A 23988-nucleotide genomic window follows, 5' to 3' on the forward strand; every position below is an offset into this window, starting at 1 on the left:
AGATAGAAAGGTAATCAAAGATAAAATTAACCTTACATTCAGATTCATCTAATCTTTATTTAATATATGCCAGGAAATATACTAAGCAATTTCCTACACATTATCTTATTTAAGCCTTACAACAACCCTGAAGATAAAAGAAAAATGATTCTGAAACAAGCAAAAAAGATAAGACGAAATAAAGACATAGAAGAGGGAAGATGAGGGAGGTCGTATCACATGACTGCAATTGTTTCAATTAACAGAAACAGAAGAGCAAGCAAGAAGGTTTGAGGGCTTGAAAGGAACAGGTAAGAAAACACATTTACTGCCTAACTGTCAGGAACTGTTACATCCTCTACATACAGAGTTCATAATTTTGTTTGGTATTTATTATTCATTTAATTGAAGGAACTTGAGATTATACGAATTTCTGAAGATCAAACAGCTGGTAAATGAAGGGGTGGTGATTCAAACCCAGGTCTATGAGACTACAAATTCTATTTCTTTCCACCATACCACCCTGGCACTTCAAAATCAGGGATATGAAAGGGAAGAAATATGAGGGAAATAAACATATCATGAAGTAGCAAAGGTCCAGTTAAAACTAGTATGAATTTGGAGTAGATAATGCCAACTCTGTGCCCTCTCCTCCCTAGCTTCAATAACCTAGGTAAAAAGTATTTACATGGGGAAGTTGCTAAAGTTCTAACAAATTAGTATGTACTTTTAAGGACTAAAATTGGGCAGGAGAGTTTTATCTCCCTTCAAATTATTACTACTATTCTTTACTAATTAAATGTCTATAAAATAGTAGGCCCTGGGTAGTCTTACAAAACTTGCTACCTAACCACTTAAAGATGCAGTTTAACAATCTGTCCGAACTTCAAACACTAATCTGAGGAAGTGTTCTAATGCCAATTAAAATACTAAAAAACATCCACCTAAGAATAACTTAATTTTCTTTAATTTTGAAAACTTATTTACAAGGAATAACAACAGTAAGGCCCTAAGACTAAGAGACATTGGCTTGTTGTAAAAAAACAGAATACAGCCCTAGCCGGTTTTGCTCAGCGGTTAGAGCGTCAGCCCTTGAAATAAGGGTCCTGGGTTTGATTCCAGCCAAGGGGGTGTACCTCAGTTCCGAGCTCAATCCCCGGCCAGGGCGTGTGCAAGAGGCAACCAGTCGATGTCTCTCTCACATCGATAAGAGAGACACATTGATGTTTCTCTCTCTCTCCCCCTTTCACTCTCTCTCTGAAAAGCAATGGAAAAGATATCCTTGGGTGAGGATTAAAAAAAAAATAAAAATAAACAGAATACAAGCCCATTTATTTTGTCCTTTTATGATGGAGAAAACTGTAAAAAACTTTGAAATGAACCAAAAAGATTGCTGGGCATCTTCAATGAAAAAACTGGCATTGTGTAATGTGCGCCCTTTCTAGTTATCTGATTCTACGAGGTTTGCATCCTTTATGATCTTTGAGCTATTTTAGAACTGTAAGTTACAGATAACTGAGAGCAATGCAAAGGATTCTTGTCTATACATAAACAAATAGATTCTATCCAGTGAAGGTAGGAATGATTTCCCACATGTAAAGTAGAAAAAGCTAGTTTTGGGTCGATTTGTAAATACATTTTAGCATTCTTGGTCCTATATATGCATGGTACTTTGAATTTTCCTTTGAACTAATTTCAACATCTTACTGGTTCTCTCATTAATTAATGAGTTTAATAACATCTTTTACATGTGTTCATTTCATGTTTGTATGAAAATCATGATTTTGCCTGTTTTTAAAAAATCCTTTAACAATGAATTTCATACACCACATAGTGAACACCATGGAAAGTGAAAAATTTAATGCAAAAGCTCAAGGGAAGAAAACATCCTTTTCTAGTCATGTATATATTTAAGAAGGCCAGACAAAACTTTTTCTTGTCCCTTCCCAGCTCTGAAACTTTTAAGATTCTAAGCAGCACAGTCATTGCTGAAGCTGGTCTTGAAAAAGCCCATAAGTCACAAAAGAATTCTTTCAAATGGTATTTCCAGCTGCTTTTTTCCTTATGCATAGTGTAAATAAAACAGTCTTAAGGACAGAAGTCTCACCATTTCAGAAAGGCTTAGAATCTTTTATCTGAACTATTGTTGTTAATTATACTCCCCAACAATATAGATGGTACATTTTCATACTAAACTAAAAATATACATTTGACAAATGCTTTTTATGATCCAGAAGATTTTTTGCCAGTAACATTTGTACAATCACAAAAATAATACATCTGTTGTTTTCAAAATAATAGTTGTCTTTTCAAACTAATATTTTCAAAATACTGTATGTCAGTTGAAAGGACAGAATAATTAAATATTTTTTAACTAACTAACTTGATTCAAATAAGTACATACAACTTAAAGAAGCCCAAACCAAAAGTCAATACACAAACTAAACATTAAATCAACAACATATTTTAAATTCATTAATACATGGGGAAAGAACATACCAACACTCAGATCTTCTGGCTTTCTGAACCCTAAATTTAAAACATCTCTAATACCACTAGTCTCTATGGAATTACTGGTCTCACAAAGCAGCTTTTTTCCTCTCCTAAGATCAAACTACTCTGCCAATATGCTAAAAAAAGAATAAAATCAAGTTGCACCCAAAATCTTTACACTCAAGCATTCATTCAGATCCTTCCAAACCATTCTCATGGCATATAACATGCCAGAAAAATATTGCTCTAACAAGTAATTACTTTGTCCAAAAATGAACAGAGCAAGATCAGACTGGAAATAAGCTGGTATCCATGTCATTCATAAATTCATGCCACTATAATTCTTAAAATGAATGTATAATGCATGCAGCATATCATCCACTGAATATTCTAAAAGATAAGTTTTCATCTAGTTGAAATCAGTTAAGTAATATTAGCGACTTAAAAGCATGAAAAGTTAACTCTTCCTTCTCCCCACCTCTATTCCCACCCAACCATGTGTCAACTAGAAGGAGAGAGGAAAAAGAATGCAGATAAACAATTGAAAAAGGTGCAGATGTTACCTCTTCCAAGTTGCAACTGAAGTTAAAGAACTGTAATGAAGTCTTCCCCATTTTCAGTAGTTAAAGATGGCTATGTATTGTCCTCCTTAGGAATGTAACTCATTCCAGAACTTTCTTTTCTGACTCTTCTCGAGGTTATCATACCACTACATATTATTAGCATGTGTTTGTAGGATTCTATCAAAACTCTGTAAAATCATTTTTCAAATACCATACAAAAAATAACTGAATCAGGCAGCCATCTCCTACATGGCATGACTGCCCTCAGACCCCTTGTGAAACCCAAGATAATAAAAAAGAGGACCAAGAAGTTCATCTGAAATTAATGCCCAGTCAGTGTGGCTCGGTATGGCTCAGTTGGTTAAGTGTAGTCCCATGTACCAGGAGGTCACTGGTTCAGTTCCCAGTCAGGGCACATGCCCAGGTTTTGAGGTTGATCCCCAGGAGGGTGCATGCAGGAGGCAGCTGGTCAATGTTTCTCTCATCGATGTTTCTATCTCTCTCTTCCTCTCACTTCCTCTCTCTGAAATCAATAAAAGCATATTTTTAAAAAAAAGTTCATCTGGCACCAGACTGATGTCAAAATTAAGTGTAACTGGTGGAAACCCAGAGACAATAGAGTATACAGAAGATTCAAGGGTCAGGTCTTGATGCCCAGCATTGGTTACAGGAGCAACAAGAAAACAAACCACATGCTGCCCAGTGGCTTTCTAAAGTTCCTGGTCCACAGCATCAAGGAGCTTGAAGTGCTGCAGGTGTGCAACAAATCTTATTGTGCTGAGATTGCTCACGGCATCTCCTCAAAGACCCACATGCCATTATGGAAAGAGCAGCCCAGCTGGCCATCAGTTACCAATCCCAACGCCCAGCTGCGCAGCGAAGAAAATGAATAGGCAGCTTGTGTGCACATTGTATTTGTGTTAATAAAACCATAAAATTCTACCACCTGGCATTTCAAAAATAAAATAACTGAATCATTTAAAATAAAAGTTAATAGGCTTTTCTCTACCCCCAATTCAACAATGTATATATAGATCTGGATACGCGGAAAAATAAAACAGGTAAAAGATTGAATACAAGCATTTCTTCTTTCCAAAAGTGGAAAGATAATGGCAGGCAGCTATTTCTATTATAACTTCTGATTCACTAAGCCATCTTCTTTTTTCAGATCATCAGAGAATTTGGTGTACAAAACCAGAAAGAAGGGTAAAGAAAGAAGCAAAATGGGAAGAAAAAGAAAACAATGAAAAGAACATAAAAATGCAATATTCACATTGCCTGTGTGACCATAAACAAATGAAGCAAAACGTATTCACTGACACCTTCTTCTATCTAGAGAGAAAGAGAAAAAAATAGCACAACAGCCTCTATAAAGCACGTATCACAAAACACAAATTTTTCTGATTATTTTACTTCCAGAGCCAGATCACTACATAAGGTGAAAAAGTCTTTTCAGATGGGGTCTGGTAGTAGTACAGTTCTACAGACCATTCCCTAATGCTATTCAAAGTCTCTTATAACCTGCTTTTCCACCTGCTCTAGAATCCCCAAATTTAAAATTATTTCTATCACCTACCCCCCTTGCAAAGTTTCCCTTGGAAATATCCCTGCAGGCATCAAGAAAGTTAGATAAACTAATTCAATGGAAAGTATAAATGACAAGCAGGCACACATATTCTTTAATCCTTACAAAAATTTTATTAGTCAATTCAAACAAATCTATAAATGGTCGAACTTTTAATAGTTTGAGAGATTTTTGTTTGTTTCCTTTGTTTTCTCTTTTGGGATGGAAGCACCATTATGCTTACTCTCATACAAAAGGAAAAAGAATGTCAAGTCCAAAGCTCCCAGTCCTCTCTCTACTGAAGAGGCATTTTTTGTGAAGTCTCCTTCCACAGTTCTTGACATCTTGACAAATCCATTCTGGAACATTAAATGAAGTGAAGTGGTCTCCTACCTCCAACCCCATGAGCAGGGAAGAGAGAAAGAGCCACTACATCCCAGCTTCCAAAACTCTTTGATATGTGGGGGAGCATTCTGTGTTTTAAAACGTATTTGCAAGTTCTATGATGCTACTCCCATCAAAAGGTAGAGTCTAATTCTCTTCCCATAGAAGGAATGAAGCAGAAGTGACACTGAGCAACCTTAGAAGTTAGGTTATAAAAGCTAATGAAACTTCTGCCTGGTGCTCTTCCAGGCCACACAACTTTGGAGCCTGATTCACCATATAAGATATCCAGCTTCCCTAAAGCCCTTGTGATGGAGAGACTATGGGCCAGGCCTCATAGAGAGTTAGATGCCTGAGGAATGCCAGCTGTTTTCAATCCTCTTAGCCCAGCCATCAGACATGTGAATGAGGAGTCATCTCTAGGCCCAGCTAGCTACCAGCTGCCTCCAACTGCATTAAGAGACTTTGGTGAAGAAGCCTCTTAAATGATTCCATCCCCAGCTATCATCTGATTGCATCCTCATGAGAAACCCTGAGAAACGACTACCTAATGAAGTCTAAACATCAGAACCATGAAGATAAAAAGGAGTGTTATTTTACACCACTAAATTTTTCATGGTGTGTTATACAGCAATAGATAACCAAAACAGATTTTGGTATAGGGAGTGGGTTGTTCCCATAACAAAAAATTAAATTGTTTGGCTTTGGGACTGGGTGGCAGATGAAGGCAAGAAGAGCCTTGAAAGTGTTAGTGAAGCCCAGCCGGGCGTGGCTCAGCGGTTGAGCATCGACCTAGGATCCAGGCGATCGGGGTTCGATTCCAGGTCAGGGCACATGCCCGGGTTGCAGGCTCGATCAATGACTTTCTCATCATTGATGTTTCTATCTCTCTCTCTCCCTCTCCTTTCCTCTCTCTGAAATCAATAAAGATATATATATTAAAAAAAAAAAAGTGTTAGTGAAAGGCTGAAGGGTCTTAAGGACCCTATTAGGAAAAACCTCAAGGAAGATGTCAATTAAGATTTAAAAACAACCAACTATAATCTACTGGCAAAATTCAACCTACTGTTTTTGTAAATAAAGCTTTATTGGAACACAGCCATCCCCATTTACATATTGTCTGTGGTTGCTTTCTCCTATAACAGCAGAATTGAGTAGGTCTGCCAGAGATCATATGGCTCAAAAAACCTAAAATATTAATTATCTCACTCATGACAGAAAAAGGTTGCTTGGCTTAAAAGAGTTATTGGAAGCTGACGGAAAGAAGAATCTTACTAGATAATGGTGTAAAGTTTAGCAAAGAAGTCACCTGCAGCAATGTGGAAAACAGAAAATAGAACTAATGAAATAATGAATCTAGGTAAGATTTCCAGGCAGAATGTCAAAGTGTCAACCAGTTGGTTTTGTTGTCGTTGTTTAGCTACGTATCATAAAATACAGGTAGAGATAAGAAAAAGAAGGGATTATATAATTTTCAAGCAGACTATAGAGGAAATATAAAATAAAGGACCTGTTAGGTCCAAAAAAACCCCCTTTCCTTACTCCCAGTTTCACCATATGACAAAATGTTTCTCAAATTAAGAAACTTCTCAAAGATCAAATCCAAGGCAGGGAAACAGGGCCTAAAGATTAAACTTTTGGCTGGCTAGTGCTGCTCAGTCGGTTGGGCATCATCCTGTGCACCAAAAGGTTGCTGGTTTGATTCCCTGTCAGGGCACAAGCCTGAGTTGTGGGCTCAGTCCCCAGTAGGGGGTGTGCAGGAGGCAGGTGATCTTCCATGTTTCTCCCTCTCCCTCTCCCTTGCTCTCTCCCTAAAAAAAAAAAAAAATCAATAAAAATATTTAATTTTAAAAAATTAAACTTCTGTTTAGACTAAAGGTTGGCAAACTTTTTCTGTAAAGGGTCATATAAATATTTTAGGCATTGAAGGGAACACACAGTCTGGCGAACAGTCTTTTTTTTTTTAACAACCCTTTAAAAATAAATGTGAAAACAAATGTAGCTCACTGGCCATAGTTTGCCTACCCCTAGTTTAGACTCCAAAGAGATTGAAGGTTGTGCCTCACAGATCCTTTCAAACAAAAGTCCTTCCAAATATCTTAAAGGTACTGTCCCACAAAAGTCTTTAACGGAGCTGATAGGGTTCAGGACATGCTACGCCAAAATATGGCACCTCGGCATACTGAATACTTAAAGCTGAAGGAACTGGAGCAAATGGCAGAAGCAGGAAGGTCATTCTGTCCTTTCCCTGCCCTTCTCCCCTAAAGCAAGTAATAAAATCCTCATGTAAAACATGTCCTCCCTATAACCAGAAGGAAAGGAACATCCTTATCTACAAATACAAAGGGACACAGAGAAGAATCCTAACAAACAGACCTTGCCAAATTTCCCATTTATACACTTAATTCATGCTCCTTAACCTATCACATTCCTTCACGACTGTCCACTCTTCATCAAACACAGCATAAAAGTACTCAATTTTAAACATTTCTTTGGGTCTTCAGGTACTTACGAAGGCTCTATGTCACATAAAACATATAAATAAACATGTATGTTTTCTCCTCTTAATCTTTGTCAGTTTAATTTTCAGATCCATCCATGGACCTAAGAGATTCAAGGAAAACTTTTTCCTTCTCTACAGAGCCCAGAGTAGAAAGAAAAGGGCTTATATCAATGTGTCTAATAGAATGAACCCATCAATAAGATTCAGAGAATTTATGTTCAGAAACATTGTTACCTTAGACTAAAAAGGACAGAGACAGTACAAAATGAAAAGAGGTTTTGGGGCCCAGCCAGGCGTGGCTCAGTGGTTGAGCATCGACCTAGGATCCAGGAGATCAAGGTTTGATTCCCGGTCAGGGCACCTGCCCAGGTTGTGGGCTGCAGCCGATCAATGACTCTCTCATCACTGATGTTTCTCTCTCTCTCTCCCCCTCTCCCTTCCCCTCTCTGAAATCAATAAAGATATATTTTTAAAAAAGAAAAAAAAGAAAAGAGGTTTTGGGAGGACCCCCCCCCCCCCCACACACACACACACACTCTCACACCTCTATGGCCAGGATATAGGCTGAGAAAACTACTCAGCTGCAAACACTGGATACATTTTATGGAAAAGAATAACTCAAGGGCAAAACTAAGAGCTGTGATGAATGGTTCCTAGGCAGTAGGGCTGATCACAGAACTGGTTAAGATGTGCCTGGCTGGATTTCAGAACTGCTTTGAACCAGTGACTATTGTGTACCTTACATTTTTCTTTATTTTTGAACAGGAGTGTCTATAGTGATTATCTTATGCCTGTCCAATGCTGCATACTGGGTGGGCTGGGTATAAGGTGAGATAATGTGACTCTAGTTCACAGGTCTTTAAAGTGAAAGCAATAGTACTCAAGGAGCTATACCTAAGGAACCATATCCACACAGCCTTATCTGCACCTGGACTTGATTTAGACAGAAAGATCCTGAACCTCAAGCATGAGCCTGAAGCTGTACTAGGTAAGACTTTGGGGGCCTTGAGAAGGGGTGTGTTTTGAATGTAGCAGGAATATAATCTGTGGCCAGAGGGAAGACTGAAATGATTTTGAAATATGTCTGCATAATCTTCACACTCCTCCCAGCAAAAGATGGAGTCTAGTTCCCTTCCTTTTGAATATGGGTTCGACTTAGTAACTTGCTTCCAATGAAAAAAATGCAGTGGAAACGACACTGATTCTGAATTTAGGTCATAAAAGTCAATACAGCTCCCCTACTCAGAACAAGTGCTTCTGGAACCCTAGGCCTCTCCATGCAAGATGTCTGCCTACTATGAAGCCCCTATGCTGGAGAGACTACAAAGAAATAGAGAAGAAATAAAGATGTTCAAGGAGCTCTGGCTATTCCAGCTCCTAGATATTTGGACTTCCCTGCTCAAGTGCCAGACATGTGTCTGGAAGGAAGCCTTCAGGGTAACTCCAGGTCCCGTGTGACTACAAGCTCTGCACGACAGAACTTGTTCAAAAACAACTTAGCTGAGCCCAATCAACACTCAGAACCGTAAAAGTCTTATGCCAAGTTTGGAATGGTTTTTGTTCCTTAGCAATAGACAACTGAAACAACGTGCCGGAGACCCTAGCCTGAAATATTAGGTCAAATTTAGCCTGCCTTTCTACATTACCAACCAAATAACATCAAATAATATCATTATGCTCACTCAGTTCCTTTTTCCCCCAGCTGAAATATTTGATTTGACCATGGTAAAAAGGTATTATGATTGATTTAACATGTATACAACTGCAATGTGACAATTAGTATGTTTCAAATTGTATGCCAGTCTAAGTGTCATTTGAAATCACCTATATTTACACACACACAAAGTTAATGATTTGCTGGTTACTAGCATGATTTCAGTTATTTTATAAATATTTCTTAAAATGATTAAATAATTTGAGACTGGTGGTCATACTACATCCTCTGCAACAAAACACTAATTTGTAGTGTTTTCAACTGCGTATATATCTGCAGCAGAACTAGAATAAGTATCACTAACAGGTAATAACCTAGTCTCTTCCTTTCTAAGGTCTTTGTTTTTACTACACTTGATCTTAGCCAAAAGGCTGAGAAGCGATCTAAGGTCTTCGTTTTTAAACATCATGATCAAAGTTCAGACAAAATAAATGTTTTGCATCTGAAGATGTGGAATTCAGTGTGTTTTAGATCACTGGCAAGGAACTTAATGTTCTAACTCTTAGAAGAAAAAGGAATTTGATGTTCACAGGTTATAAACATAGCTAAGCTCAACTTCTGTAGAGAAACTGAAACACCTGAGCTAAGAACTAATTGGCCCCAGCAGAATGGCAGAAGGTACTCTGGAGTAGGAAGAACAAGGAGGCCTGAGGTAAGATAACGTACTCTGAAAATGGAATTACTTTCTCCATTGTATAAGCACTTCCAACTACACATTTTGTTTGTTGTTTTTGCTGTTGTTGTTAATCCTCGTCCAAGGATATTTTTTCTATTGATTTTTAGAGAGTGGAAGGGAGAGAGAGAAACATCGATTGGATGCCTCCCACATGTACCCTGGTGCACAGGATTGAACCAGCAACCCAGGTCCATGCCCTTGACTGGGAATCAAATCTATGACCCTTTGGTGCACAGGCTGACACTCTAACCACTGAGCCAATCGGCCAGGGCCCAACTACACATTTTAAGGAAAAAAGCCTTAATCCTCTATGCTCCCAAATAACTAAAACATCCCACATTATTTAGCAGCAATTAAACTTTCTTTTTTCACTTTTTCCTAGACTGTCAAATATTTTTTTTTTTTTAGCTAGCCAGAAAGCAGTGAGAATAAATAAAATATAACATAATCAGTTTGAGAAGACATTTTTTTGTTTGTGGTTTTTTTAAATACTTTATTAAATTTATTGGGGTGACAATGGTTAATATGAACATAGAGGTTTCAGGTGTGGGTTTTCAATGTTACAAGATCTGTATATTGCTATGTGCCCAGCATCCAAAGTCATATCTTCTCCCATCACCATATATTAAGACCCCTTTACCCCCTACCCCCCACCCCCTTCCTTCTGGCAACCACCACATTGCTGTTTGTGTCCCCAAGTTTTAGTTTTATATCCCACATATGAGTGAAATCATATGGTTCTTAGCTTTTTCTGACTGACTTATTTCACAGCATAATATTCTCAAGATCTATCCATGTTGTCACAAATGGCAGTATTTCATCCTTTCTTATGGCTGAGTAGTATTCCATTGTGTACATGTACCACATTTTCTTTATTCAGTCCTACTTTGGTTGTTTCCATGTCTTAGACGCCATGATAATGCTGCAGTGAACATAGGGGTGCATAAATCTTTTCAAATACATGTTTTTGAGTTTTTTGAGTATATACCCAGGAGAGGGATTGCTGGGTCGTGTGGTAGCTCTCTTCTTAATTTTTTGAGGAATCGCCAGACTGCTTTCCATAGTGGTTTTATCAATGTTCCCACCAACAATGAATGAGGGTTCCCTTTTCTCCACAACTTCTCCAACACTTGTTATTGCTTGTCTTGTTGATAATAGCCACTCTAACAGGTGTGAGGTGGTATCTCACTGTAGTTTTGATTTGCATTTCCCTAATTGCTAGTGAGGTCGAACTTCTTTTCATATATTTATTTGTTCGTATGTCTTCTTGGGAGAGGTGTCTGTTCTGGTCCTCTGCCCAATTTCTGATTGGGTTGTTTGTTTATTTGGTGTTGATTTTTATGAGTTCTTTATATATTTTGGAAACTAAACCTTTGTCAAAGCTACTAGTTGCAAATATAATCTCCCATCTGGTTGGCACATACAAGAATCAACCAATGAATACATAAATAAATGGAACAACAAATCTCTCTCTCCCCCTCCCTCTCTCTAAAAATCAATTAATAAAAAACATATGTAAATAAAGTCCTTTAAAAAAAAATGAAAATATAAATAAATAAATAAAATGCATATCCATACAACCAAACACATAGAAAGCTTAAAACAAACTAGAGCTACATTTATTAACATGGGACAAATCTCAAAAACCATGTTGAGCAAGTAAAGCAAACTGCCAAAAGATAAGCCAATATGATGATGCTTTCATGGAGTGTAAAATTTTAAATACTATTTTCCTTCTAACCTAAGAAACTACAGATAAAACAGGTCATTATCTTATAAACTACTAAGAAAAAAACTCGGCCAAAATATAATCAAATGTAAACACATCACAAATTCAGAGATTAAATGGGGGAGTATGGGGGGGAGATACGCATCTTAAAACCAATGAAATACTCTATAGTTTGTATATACTCATATACACATAGCAAAAATTTTAAAAGCATTCAAGGGATTGTCACTGAGTATGCTATAGTGGCTAACTCTGGGGAAGGAAGGAGGGCAACATAACTGCCATGTTTTTTGCTTTGTTTTTTATGATGCCTAAGTTGTGGTCTCTAAATACAATTTCCCAATAAAAGAAACCAGGGCTTCTTAGAGAAATGGCTGGTTCCGGGTTTATGGAAGGATGAGCCTGGGGTATTTTCTTGTGTCTAAAGCAAGGAAGCTATCAAAGACTACTGGGGTCTTATTAAGGACACAGGAGCCAACTTAAATGGGTTCCCACTAGACTAAGATGGGGCAATATGAATACCAATAAGAATAATGTCTACAGTGCCTAAAACATATTAAATACGTAAAAATCAACTCTTAATCATACTCAAGCAAAAAACCTCATTGGTCACTTTTTCATTATTCTAAATATTTATGAAGAGAAAGAACCAAAGCATTTATTCTGCCTCTCCTGTATAAACCATATTTCAGAGTAATCCAAAAGTTAATGAAGGAAAATTCATCCTTATAGAAGAATTCCAGCTAATAAATACAGAATAGCAGCATTAGAAAAATCACTATTTTGCAAGCCTTAATGGAAGAATGGATCTAAGCAATAGGTTGTTAAAACCACTGATGAAAGGCCCATGGAGAACTTTTAGAAAAGAATGGATCATGCTGACAGTACCCAAACCAACTGATCAAAAGAGGGAGAGGGAAGAATAGATGAAACTAAGAATGGAAAAATTGTTGATACTTACTAGCTAGATGAGGGTACATGGGAATTCATTATATTATTCTTTCTACATGTATGAAATGTTGAAAATATACAGGGTCAGTTTAAAAAAGATGTGGAGCAAACTGGCATAATAAAGATTAGACAAAGCACTGTGGTGAGTACACGTGTTTCTGTATTATAGTAGTCCCTCTCATTATCTGTGGGGTATACATTCCAAGACCCCAGTGGATGCCTGAATCAAGGATAGTATCAAACCCTATACATACTACCTATGGTAAAGTTTAATTTATAAAGTAGGCAATTTCATGGATAGAAGATTCGTTCTTACCATAGATATTAGCAATCTTGGCATACAATTTTTTTCTTTCTTAAATCAAGAACTTTTACCTTTTCACTTAAAGGAAGCATTTTACAGCGTCTCTTTGGCATATCTGAATTACCAGCATACCCTTGCACTCTGGGGCCAGTATTTTTTTAAAATAAATCTCTTCTTTTGATTTTTTTTTTTTTGAGAGATCGAGAGAGAAGTGGGAAGGGAGGGAGGGAGGGGGATAACAAGGGAGGAAGGGAGGGAGAGACAGAGAGATTTGTTGTTTCACCCATCCATTCATTCACTGGTTGATTCTTGTATGTGCCCCACCTGGGGATCGAACCCACAACCTTGGTGTATCGGAACAACACTCTAACCTACTGAGCTACCCTGCCAGGGATTGGGGGCCATTAAGTAAGATAAGGGTTACTAGAACACAAGCACTGTGATACCAAGACAATTGATCTGCTAACCAAGAGGCTACTAACGGGGCTAGCATATACCACCAAAGTGACTAACGGGGGTAGCTTATACCACCACATGGATACGCTGGACAAAGGGACAATTCAAGTCTTGGGCTGGATGGAGCTGAGGACTCAGAATTTCATTACGCTACATGGAACAACTTAGAACTTATGCATTATTTATTTCTGGCATTTTCCACTTCATATTTTCAGACCACAGTTGACCAGACACCATGGAAAGTGAAACTGTAGATAAGGAGGAACTACTTACTGTATTCTCCATTTTTACCTGTACATTTGAAATATTTACAGTAAGCAAGATTTAAAGTGAAACTAAAGTAGCAAACAATAAAAACAGATTGGGGTAGAGATAAGGATTGTGATTTAAAGCATTCTAAAGTTCCTGTATTGTTCAGGAAGGCAGACATTAATTTTAGAGTTCAGTATATATGCATGTTAAAAATTTAAGGATTAACTACTAAAAAGAGAAAGACAATGTTCAATTTGAAAATCAGTAGAAGAGGGAGAGAAACAAGATGGCAGTGTAGGTTACAGCCATACCCACGGCCTCCCACAACCACATCAAAATTGCAACTAATGCCCAGCCGGACGTGGCTCAGCGGTTGAGCATCGACCAGGATCCAGGTGATCGGGGTTAGATTCCGGGTCAGGGCACATGCCAAGGTTGCGGGCTCAACCCCCAGTCGGGTGTGCAGGAGGCAGCCGATCAATGACTCTCATCATTAATGTTTCTATCTCTCTCTCTCTCCTCCTCCCTTCCTCTCTCTGCAATCAATAAAGATATATTTTTTAAAAATTAAAAAAAAAATTACAACTAAAATACCGAACCACCATCACTCAGAACCTCCTGAAATCCAGCTGAACAGAAGCCCTACAACCAGGGAACTGAAGAAGCACAGAGACCAGTAGGAGACGCGGAGACGCGGGAGGATGGGGCTGAATCCCAGAGACACAGCCCAGGGCCCACACTGGGTGCCGGGTTTACACCTGGGAGGGAGCCCGGCCAGGCATGGCTCAGGGGTTGAGCGTTGGACCTAGGATCCAGGAGACTGGGATTCAATTCCCGGTCAGGGCACATGCCCGGCTTGCAGGCTGCAGCCTATCAATGACTCTCTCACCACTGATGTTTCTATCTCTCTCTCTCCCTCTCCCTTCCTCTCTCTGAAATCAATAAAGATATATTAAAAATAATAATAATAATAAAAAAATAAACCTGGGAGGGATATCTCAGTGGTGGCGGTTTCCCAGAGGAGTGAGGGGTCCCAGCCCCACATCGGGCCCCCAGCCTAGGACTCCATGGCCGAGAAGAGAAGTCCCTACAACTTTGGGCTGTAAAAACCAGCGGGGACTGTCACTGAGGGACTCGGAGGCTGCAGAGGCCCAGGCAGCTCCTTTTAAAGGGCCCACGCAGGGACTCACTGAGACGCGCTCCCTCTGAGCCCAGCGCCCGGCAGCAGCTTGAAAGGAACCTGGGACACCTGGGGAGGAACTAAGCTGCCTGAAGTTGGAGTGAGAGGTGGAGGGGCAGCTTCCTCCCGGGCAGAAGAGCTGGCAGAGGCCATTGCTTCTTTGGCAGGCAGGCGCCATATTTGAATCGCCAGCGCCTGACTCACACCTCTGGCCCCGCCCCATGATTCCCGAGGCCATTCTCCTCCCCACCTGCAGGCTCATCCAGGCCATTTCCAGGGGCTTTTCTGTGCAAGTGGACTCTCGAGCCTCATGCTTAGGACTTTCCTAAAATCTCTCAAACAAGCAGCAGCAGGCCCCATATGGCTTGATAAGAGGCCCCAGGCCTGGCACTAGTGGCAGCCTGTATTGGCTCATAGCTTGGTCTCTCCTGCACACCTCCAAACCCAGCACAAGTAGCAGCCAACTACGGTTTGCTGTGTAGCTCATGTTGGGCAAGGCACTGGCACAGGCTGACTTTGCACCTCCCCGGAGGCCCCAGAGACAGTGCACCTGGTGGTTAGAATCAACCACGCTGGATTACAACCCTACCAAACCCACAAGTGACACTCAAGGGGCTCACTTGAACACCAAAGCTCCACTGAAGTAAATCCTGCTCCATAGGGGTGTCTCCAGCACAGAAGCTCTTTGGCTGTAGTTGCAGCTGATCCTCACAGCTGATTGGCCTGGGGGTCAACTCCTCTCAGTGACACCAACAGCAACCAAGGCTCAACTACAGTGCACACAGCCCACACAGGGGAGCACCTAGAAGGCCCAGCTCAGGTGACTGGGGAGGCTGAGCCACTGGACCCTACAGGACACCTACTACACAAAGCCACTCTACAAATTCCAGGAGACATAGCAGCTCTACCTAATACATCGAAACAAACACCTGGAAGCAGCCAAAATGTGGAGGCAAAGAAATATGTCACAAAGGAAAGAACAGAAGAAATCTCTAGAAGAGGAACTAAATGAAACAGATCCAAGCAAGCTAACAGATAGAGAGTTCAGAATTTTGGTTATAGGGATGTTTAAGCAGACTATTAGGGAAATAACTGAGAAAATCGATAACATAATAAAGTCCCAATTTGAAATGAAGGCTACACGAACTGAAATGAATAATAATTTACAGGGAATCAACAGTAGAGTAGAGGACGCTAAGAATCAAATCAGCAATTTGGGACATGAGGAAACAAAAAACACCCAACCAGAAGAGCAAAAAGAAAAAAGAATCCAGAAATATGAAAATAGTATAAGGAGCCTCTGGGACAACTTCAAGAGGCTCAACATTCGTATTACTGGGGTGCCAGAAGAGGCAGAAAGAGACCAAGGAATTGAAAACCTATTTGAAAAAATAATTACAGAAAACTTCCCCTACCTGGGGAAAGAAATAGACTTACAAGTCCAGGAAGCACAGAGGGTCCCAAACAAAAGGAACCCAAAGAGGCCCACAGCAAGACACATCATAATTAAAATGCCAAAGGTTAAAGACAAAGAGAGAATCTTAAAAGCAGCAAGAGAAAAGCAGTTAATTACCTACAAGGGAGCACCCATACGACTGTCAGCTGATTTCTCAACAGAAACTTTGCAGGCCAGAAGGGAGTGGCAAGAAATATTCAAAGTGATGTAAAACATGAAACTACAACCAAGATTGCTCTACCCAGCAAAGCTATCATTTAGAATTGAAGGTCAAATAAAGAGCTTCAAAGATAAGAAAAAGCTAAAGGAGTTCATCACCACCAGACCAGCACTACAGGAAAAGTTGAAAGAAGTTTAGGAAGAAGCTAATGAACAAAAGAATCTGACGAACTAAATAGATCCAGAGACATTGACGCATGCAACAGACGATCATATTTCAGAGGAAAGAGGGAAGGGGGTTGGAGGGTGGGAAGAGATTAACCAAAGAAGTTATATGCATATATGCATAACCCATGGACACAGTCAATAACCGGGAGAAGGCCTAGGGACGGGGTGGGAGCAAAGTGGAGGTGATCAATTGGGGGGGGAAATGGGAAACCTGTAATACTCTCAACAATAAATTTAAAAATTAAAAAAAATAAAATAAAAAAACAAACAAACAAAATAAACCTGGTTCTCCTTTCAAGTCAAACACCCCTCACAGTCCTTAAGTGGTGAAAGCTATCTTTCCCCACCCCTCCTACACTGGAACCAGGGATGAGGAAAGTGTCCTCCTTGCTCCTCACTGATGCTTCCAAATCAGTTTCCTTCCCCCTTCCCTAGAAAACCTCTACTTTGAATATCACATGAAAACTCTATTACCCATACCTGGCTGTGATGGCTAATTTTATGTGTCAACCTGACTAGATGACAAGGTGCCCAAATATATGACTAAACATATCTGGATGTGCCAAGAGGGTGTTTTCCTCTGAAATTAGCATCTGAATAGGCAGACTGAATAAAGCAGATGGCCCCTCCTCAATATAAGTGGGTATCATCCAGACCACTGAGGGCTAGAATAACAAAAAGGCAGAGGAAGGGGACATTCCTTCTCTCCCTCTCTCTCTTTGGCTGATGGTTGAGCTGAGGTATCAATCTGCCCTTGCACTGGAACTTAAGATGTTCCTGGTTCTCGGGCCTTCAAACTTGGACTGGAATTTACACCACCAGCTTTCCTGGGTCTCTGACTTGCAGATGGCTCACCGTGGGACTTCTCCACCCCCATAATGGCATGAACCAATCCTTACAATAGATTTCATTCAAGACAAATATAGAGAGATAAGACATGAACACTGATGAGAAGGAGAGAGATCTTATTGGTTCTTTTTCTCTGGAGAACCCTAACACTATGACTCTCTACAACACTGCTAGTCTTAAGTCTAAATGATTTCAAATTGATGATCTTTCCAACATCCCATCTCTCTGAATCCCTATCTCTTTAAATTCCTTGCCTCAAATGATCTTGTCCCTTACCCACGTATCCCACAATAATGCCTCTACGATCTTAATTTTTGTATCTACTATCTGACCACAACCTGCTATCTTTATAGCTATATCTCATATACCCAAATTCCAACATCTTTTGATCCCACCAGGCCCTTCAATTCATTTATTCAACCATTTTTTTTAACCATCTCTTAGCCACTTAATGTCCTCCCTTTCCTCCTTACCTTGTTTAAATTCCACAGAATACATATTCACTCCCTTGCACATGTCCTCTATTTCTTGATCGTCTTGTGTTTTGTTCTACTATTTTGGTAAAACCTTTCTATGGTTAAATCCACTCCAAACATATACCACTGCAGCTGAACGTGGCTGGAGTAAAAAACCATACTGACTAATCTCACTTTGAATTCATGGCGACAAACCTCAAGGGGCCCTTAATGCCACCTGGCAATCATACAATATTTCCCTGCTTCAGTCATTCTCCCACTCTCCTGAACAATTTCACACCTCCTCTCTCCACAAACCTCCGTTACATTCTCCTCCCCACCCTCACTCTCAGCTGAGCACTTTGATTCCTAACTTATTGAAAATATTAAAACAATTAGAAGACAACTTTTACAAACTGCTACTGCCAATTTAATCCACCTACTTGGGTGCGTTTGAGGTGTATTTTGAAGACAAAATCAATAAGAACTGGAAATGAATCTGACAGAGGTATGAGGAAGAGAAAGGAATCAAAGATGACTTTGTTTGAATACAGTGGTACCTCAGTTTTCTAATGTAATCTATTCCGGAAGACCACTCGAGTTTTGAAATGTTCAAAAACCGATGGATCAATACCCGACAGCAAGGCCTCAGGATCTTGCCCTCAGCGGAAGCCGTGTGGCATGTTCAACTTCTGAGGTGTGTTTGAAAACCGAAGCATTTACTTCTGGGTTTACGGTGTTTGTAAACCAAAATGTTCATCCATGGAGATGTTCGAAAACCAAGGTACCACTGTATTACTTTCTCAATAAGGCCTCTTTCCTCCCTTCCTCTCTCTCCTCACCCACTCCTCTCTCACACTGAGTCACATGCTAACAGAGTTTCTCTATCACCGTTCCTGATTTTGTTTTGGGTGTGTGTTTTTTCAACACCAGTTATCACCAATTGAAATACTAAGCATTATACACCTTTGCTTAATACCCTTCTTCCCCTACTAGACTATACGTTGCATGCAGACAAGGATTTTTATCTTACTTTACTTTGTGTATCAGACATATAGTAGGCACTCAATAAAACTTTGCTCAAGAATTAAAATGCTTCTGCCCTGGCCAGGGAGCTCAGTTGTTTGGAGTGTTGACCCAACACAATAGGTTGCAGGTTCGACCCCTGGTCGGGGCACATACAGGAATCAACCAATGACTGCATAAATAAGTGGAACAACAAATCAATGTTTCCCTCTCTCTCTCTAATTAATAAATTTAAAAAATTTTTTTGAAAGAAATAAAAAGCTTCTGGCATGAACAAATAGATGGATGGTGGTATCATTTACACAGCAAAAGAATACCTTTATAGTGAAAAGAACCACAGTCTGTATACAAAGGAGCTTATAAATCCAGTGAAAGATACTGAAACATACATTTACAACACATTAGTATTCTATGATTTGTTTAATCCTGTGATAAAAGCAAAATGAAGAACTACTATTTTATGATTCCATTCTTATAAAAAACATATATACACATATGCACTAGCATGTACATACAACACACACATACACATTTTTTCCAGAAAAAGTTCTGGAAGAAAAAATACCAAACTGTTAGCCTGTAGTATAAGAACAGTACTATGCAGAGGGAATGAGACTGAAGAGAGCGTGAGGAGACGTTCCCTTTTCACTTTATACATGATTTACAATAAGCATATTACTTTTGTAATTTAAAAAAGAGAGAAGGAAAACATTTCTTCCCAAAAGGAAAAACAATTATATTTAACAGAGAATTAATATTCAGAGTGTAAAAAGTCTATAAAATAAAAAATAAAAACAATTTAAAATGGGCAAAGTATATAAAAAAAAATTCACAAAGAAATATAGTCAATAACCATATAAAACACTCAATTTCATGTTTCAAGAGGAAAAATTAAAGTGTTTTAATTCATCAGATAATAGCTAATGTTATAAGTGTATAAGTTCATTATCTACAACTATTAGTTGGCCCGACTGGGCGTGGATCATCGGTGGAGCGTCGATCTAGGTAGGATCCAGGCGATTGGGGTATGATTCCTGGTCAGGGCACATGCCCAGGTTGTGGGCTTGATCCCCAGTCAGGGGCATGGAGGAGGCAGCCAATCAATGACTCTCTCATCATTGATGTTTCTATCTGTCTCTCTTCCTCTCCTTTCCTCTCTCTGAAATCAATAAAGATATATTTTAAATAAATAAATACAACTATTAGTTGGAGTATAAACTGGTACAGGTTTTTAAAAACAATCTAATGAGCAACAGAGTAAATAATGTTGTGATCCAAATAATAAAATACGCTCCCTCCGATAGCTCAGCTAGCAAAGCAGAGGACTGTAGCCAAAGAATAAAATAAATATCCATGAGTCCACAGTGATGTAAATAAGTTATTAAATGAATAAATGGGGGACAAAATACAAGTCTCCTTACAGAAAATATCTAATTAAAAAATGGAGAATGAAAGAAATGGAAAATAACTGTTAGAATACCACAGTAATAACTGCTGCAGGCAAGATCCACTAATGAATGCTAAAATTAACAGGTGGAACTTTAAAGAGAAACAGCATATTTGCATAGCCTGAAACTATCTCCCTAAAACACTTATTACTGTGGAGGTGTAAACATGTGTCCAAATTCTTTGATACTTCTCCCTCCAGGAGGTGGAACTTAAGTGTGGGCTGGACTTAGCAACACATAAAGTTATCAAATGGAAAACGCAGAAATTTTACAATGAAGAAACTTGGCAGACACCACTTTAATCAAGTCACCAAGGTTAACATCACCAGTAATAAGACATGTTGTTATTATCATCTACCCCAATATGACGCAATGAGAAGGGCACATGACCTCTGTAGTATTCTTCCCCAAAATCCATAACCTCTGTCTGATTATGAGAAAATGTCAGACAAAGCTATATTAAGAGATGTCCTACAAAATTCATGACCAGTACTCTTCAAAGGTGTAAAGATAGTGCCCTAGCTAGTTTGGCTCAGTGGTTGGAGCGTCAGCCCTTGGACTGAAGGGTCCCGGATTCAATTCCGGCCACGGGCACGTATCTCGGTTGCAGGCTCCATCCCCAGCCCCCAGCATGTGCAGGAGGCAACCAATCAATGTTTCTCACATTGATGTTTCTCTCTCTCTCTCCTTTCCACTCTTCTGATACATCAATGGAAAAAATACCCTCGGGTGAGGCTTAAAAAAAAGTGTTAAGGTAATGAAGAAGACAAGGAAAAACTGAGAAACTGTCAACAGATAGGAGGACACTACAGAGACATGATGGCTAACTGCAATGTGGGATCCTGAACCGAATCCTACAACTTTTTAGGACATTAGTGGAAAAACTGGGCAAATCCAAATAAAGTCTACAGTTTAATACTACTGTACCAATGTTAATTTCTTAGTTTTGATAACATGTACTAGGTTACGAAAGATGTTAACATTAGGGGAGGCTGGGGTAAGAATACATGGGTACGCTCTGTACTATCTTTACTCTTCTCCAAGTCTGAAATTATTTCAAAATAAAAAGATTTAAAAAAAAGGAATTTGGCAGTATTCAACAAAATTTTTAGAATATACTTTTAGTCAGCAGTTTTCTAGCAACCTAAATAAAAACTCAAATATGTCCAACAAGAAGCATAGAAAAAAGTGTTCATTGAAATATTGCTAGAAACGGCAATTAGGCTATATAGAGGAAGTTACAGGATATATAAAAATCACTAAAACAACAATACATGCAAAGTATTTTATATAAATAGTAAATGTAAGTGGAACAAACTAAAAGGGCTTATAATAGGATTATCTCTGTACAAAGGAATGTTATTGAGAAAGACAATAACTACATAGGAAGGAAAAGAATTAAGGATCAAGGAAAAAGGGACCTTTCACTTTTCATTCTGTGTATTTCTATAATGCTTGAATTTTTTCTTTGCAAAAAAATTAAGAAAACTAAGCATTTCATACACTATAAAAATTATTGTATCAGCACTGACTAACACTGGAAGGACAGAGAAGAAAAAGTCCTATCAGTGATTGCCTCTGGGGAAGAGAACCAGAGAAATTGTTTTCACCACTTATTCTGTACTGTTCAATTTTAACATGTGCATGTACACCTTTAAAAATTTTAACGCGCATTTTAAAAGCACATTATGGGCCCAGCCGGTGTGGCTCAGTGGTTGAGCATCAACCTATGATCCAGGGGATTGTGGTTCGATCCCCAGTCAGGGCACATGCCCAGGTTGTGGGCTTGATCCCCAGTGGGAGGCGTGCAGGAGGCAGCCAATCAATGACTCTTTTTTTTTTTTTTTTTTTAAATATATCTTTATTGATTCCAGAGAGAGGAAAGGAGAGGGAGAGAGGGAGAGATAGAAACATCAATGATGAGAGAGTCATTGATCGAGCCCACAACCCGGGCATGTACCCTGACCGGGAATCGAACCCTGATCGCCTGGATCCCAGGTCGACGCTCAACCGCTGAGCCATGCCCAGCCGGGTGACTCTCATTATTGAGGTTTCTATCTCTCTCCCACTCTCCCTTCCTTTCTCTGAAATCAATAAAGATATATTTTAAAAAATAAAAGCACACTATGGCCCTGGCTAGTTTTTCTCAGTGGTTAGAGCACTTGCCTGAGGACTGAACGGCCGTGGGTTCAATTCCAGTCAAGGGCACGTACCTCGGTTGCAGGCTAGATCCCTGGCCCTGGTCAGGGGCGTGTGCGGGAGGCAACCAATTAATATGTCTCTCTCACATAGATGTTTCTCTCTCTCTCTGTCTCTCCCCCTCCCTTCCACTATCTCTAAAAAAATCAATGGAAAAAAATATCCTTTGGTGAGGATTAACAAAAAAATAAATAAAAAATAGCTCTAGCCAGTTTGTCTCAGTGGTTGGAGCACCCACCCTCGGACTAAAGGGTCCTGGGTTCGAGTCTGGCCAAGGGCACATACCTCAGTTGCAGGCTCAATCCCCAACACCAGTCAGCATGTGAGCAGGAGGCAACCAATCGACGTCTCTCTCTCACATCGATGTTTCTCTCTCTCTTTCCCTCTCTCCTTCCCTCTTTCACTCTCTCTGAAAAGCAATGGGAAAAAAAAACCTCGGGTGAGGACTTAATAAAATAATTAAAAATAAAAGCACACTATGATAAATACTGTTATAAAAGTATGTAACAATTAAAAGTCCAAAAGGAGTGTTCGGTCTGCCTGAGAGACTTCAGGAAGGCAAGTCACCATCAGATTTAGAAGGCATTCCAGGCAGAGTTTAGGAAATAGGTAAAGGCATAGAGGCATCACAAAAGGAGGGTTCAGAGCTGAGGCATATAAAGCTTGGGAAGACAGCCGGGCAGGGGCAAGGGTGGGGTGGTAGGTGGGCTTCAGGAGAGATCTGAATAATCTCCAGTTCCTGAAAGCATACACTTTCTCTTCTTTGCTGCCTTTTCCAAAAAAATAACCACAATTTAGATTTGCATAGTTTTCTGCATGTTCTGATTAAAGCAACCACCTCACTCCAAATCATGACATAATGAAATGAGTATGTCTACCTATAAACCAAGCAAAATATGTTCATCAGTTCAAGATAGTACAATCCTTACTAGAGAGTAGGATTCTAAATTAATAATTACTTTGACCTCCTATTCTCAACTATCTTCTTTTGAACAGCCCATATGGCCAAGTTGCAATAAGCATAAAAACATGACAATTCATCAACTGCATACCAGTAAATATAAAAAGTAGGCTTCCTTGACCCAGTTTTCAAAAAATTTTGAAGTAGTATTTATAACAAGTATCTCATAACAGGGTAAAATAAAGATAGACAATCTAAATCTCAGTTATAGCTAGAAGGCACTACAGCAGGTCTACAAATAACATCATTTTGTTATAACATTGATGAGATGCCACAGGAACTTAACTCGTTTATGTCAATTAGCCTATGATAAAACTGATTTTATTATACAACATTTCATTTAAAGTCACAAAGTCTATCAACAACGTTAAGTGAGGATTTACTGTACTGATTTCTGCCAAAGATAAACTGATTTTTGCTTATGTGTGTCTAATTTCTTGATTGGGAGTATCAATTAAA

At 39.2% G+C, this 23988-nt stretch overlaps 1 protein-coding gene and 1 pseudogene across 12 annotated transcripts in view; one reads left to right on the top strand and one right to left on the bottom strand.

Annotated features, from left to right (window-relative positions):
• The window catches only part of SPATS2 (spermatogenesis associated serine rich 2), a 92725-nt gene that overhangs the window by 59612 nt on the left and 9125 nt on the right, over positions 1–23988 (bottom strand). The window lies entirely within an intron of this gene.
• Positions 3281–3928, top strand: LOC308553285 (large ribosomal subunit protein eL32-like; annotated as a pseudogene). The gene is made up of 2 exons: positions 3281–3346; positions 3593–3928. The product of its transcript is annotated as a large ribosomal subunit protein eL32-like (transcript).

Source organism: Miniopterus schreibersii (assembly GCF_964146895.1).
Source record: "Miniopterus schreibersii genome assembly, chromosome: 2".
In the NCBI taxonomy this organism is placed as follows: Eukaryota; Metazoa; Chordata; class Mammalia; order Chiroptera; family Miniopteridae; genus Miniopterus; species Miniopterus schreibersii.